Source organism: Myotis brandtii, unplaced genomic scaffold (assembly GCF_000412655.1).
Source record: "Myotis brandtii unplaced genomic scaffold, ASM41265v1 scaffold204, whole genome shotgun sequence".
NCBI lineage: Eukaryota > Metazoa > Chordata > Mammalia > Chiroptera > Vespertilionidae > Myotis > Myotis brandtii.
In genome coordinates, this window is record NW_005357599.1 from 1634727 (window position 1) to 1637008 (window position 2282).

Sequence of the window (2282 nt, forward strand, 5' to 3'; positions counted from 1 at the left end):
CCTGGCATATAGAAAGTGCTTTATAAGCATTTGTTCATATTATTGTTTATTATTTGTATTTTTCCTATGATTATCTGCTTAATTTTTGTGGTTTTTGCCTAATTGGCCTTAATAATTTTATCTTCAATTTGTATGAGTAATTTATATATTAAAGATATTAACTTTCATAAAACATATTAGGATAATAGAATTTTAAACTACTAGCCCCAGCACAATCTTTTTTAAAGCTTAAAACCCAGATATACTACAGCTCATTTGAATATATCACAACTACAATTTGTTAATAATTTAGTTTTTTATTTACCTGCTTCATATCTATCTCTTCTATGTTAACTAAAACAATGTTTCATATTTTTATTCTACCCAATGCCCTTAGCCATGACTATGTAAAATATTTTTAAATCCACCTTTTATCTTATTTAAACAAAATATGAAAATATTTCTCTCTCTCTCTCTCTCTCTCTCTCTGTGTGTGTGTGTACACATACATATACACAACATTTCATTTATCCATTCATTCATCAATGGACACTGAGGTTGCTTCCATAGCTTCCATATCTTGGGTATTGTAAATGGTGCTGCAATGAACAGAGAGATACATGTATCTTTGTGAGTTAGTGCTCTCATTTTTTTAAAAAAAGTAGAATTGCTGGATCATGTAGTAGTTCTATTTTTAATTTTTTGAGAAACTGTCATACTGTTTTTCATGGTAGCTGCACCAATCTGCATTCCTTTCACCAATGCATAAGGGTTCTCTTTTCTCCACATCTTCTTCGACACTTATTTTTTGACTCTTTTTTTTTAAGGTGCTATCTCGTTGTTTAGATTTGCATTTCCCTAATGATTGGTGATATTGAGCACCTTTTCTTGTACGTCTTGGCCACCTGTATGTCTTGCTTGGAAAAATAACTATTTAGTTCCTCTGCCCATTTTTAAATTAGATTTATTTATTTACTTATTCTTGCTGTTGAGTTGTATGAGTGCTTTTTATGTCTTGGATATTAACCTCTTATCAGATATATGATTTGCAAATATTCAGTATGTTACCTTTTCATTTTGTTGATGGTTTCCTTGGCTGTGCAGAAGTGTTTTTCATTTTTAATATATTATTTGAATGTATATTCTATCTGAAATTAACATTACCTCTTATTACCTAGTCTCTCAGTCTCTATTATTGCCCTTACATGGCACATACTTTGCTGCAAGATTTATCTTTCCAAATGACAATTTATTAATATTATTCTTCTGTTCATTTTACTAATTTCCACTGTTTTCAGAATCTAATAAAAATGACCTAACTGGATTGAAAGGCCTTCTGCTCACCCTTTAAGTTTACCTGTAACCCACCTCTTTATAAAAATAGTGTGTTGCAACTGTGTGACCAATTTTGTTTATTATTAACTAGAGGTCCAGTGCACAAAAATTTGTGCACTCAGGGGGGTCCCTCAGCCTGGCTGTGCCCTCTCCCAGTCTGGGACCCCTCAGGGCATGTCCACCTGCTAGCTTGGGTCCGCTCCCCAAGGGATCGGGCTTAAGCTGGCAGTCAGACATCCCTCTGGCAGCCCGGGAGCCCTCGGGGGATGTCCACTTGCCAGCGGGGAGCAGGCCTAAGCTGCAGTAAGACATCCTTAGTGCTGCTGAGGAGGCTCCCTCCACCACTGCTGTGCTTGCAGCTGTCAGCCTGGCTTGTGGTTGAGCAGAGCTCCCCTGTGGGAGTGCACTGACAACCAGGGGACATCTCCTGCATTGAGCGTCTGCCCCCTGGTGGTCAGTGTGTGTCATAGTGACCAGTCATTCCCAGATGTTCTGCTGTTAGGGTCAATTTGCATATTACCCTTTTATTATGCATATTACCATATAGAATAGAGGCCTGGTGCATGGGTGGGGGCCAGCTGGTTTGCCCTGAAGGGTGTCCTGGATCAGGGGATCAGGGTCGCTGGGGTGTCTGGCCAGCCTGGGTGAGGGGCTGATGGCAGTTTGCAGGCTGGTCAAGCCCCCCAGTGGGGACCCTCACCCCATGGAGGTTTGGCCAGCCTGGGTGAGGGGCTGATGGCAGTTTGCAGGCTGGTCAAGCCCCCCAGTGGGGACCCTCACCCCATGGAGGTTTGGCCAGCCTGGGTGAGGGGCTGATGGCAGTTTGCAGGCTGGTCAAGCCCCCCAGTGGGGACCCTCACCCCATGGAGGTTTGGCCAGCCTGGGTGAGGGGCTGATGGCAGTTTGCAGGCTGGTCAAGCCCCCCAGTGGGGACCCTCACCCCATGGAGGTTTGGCCAGCCTGGGTGA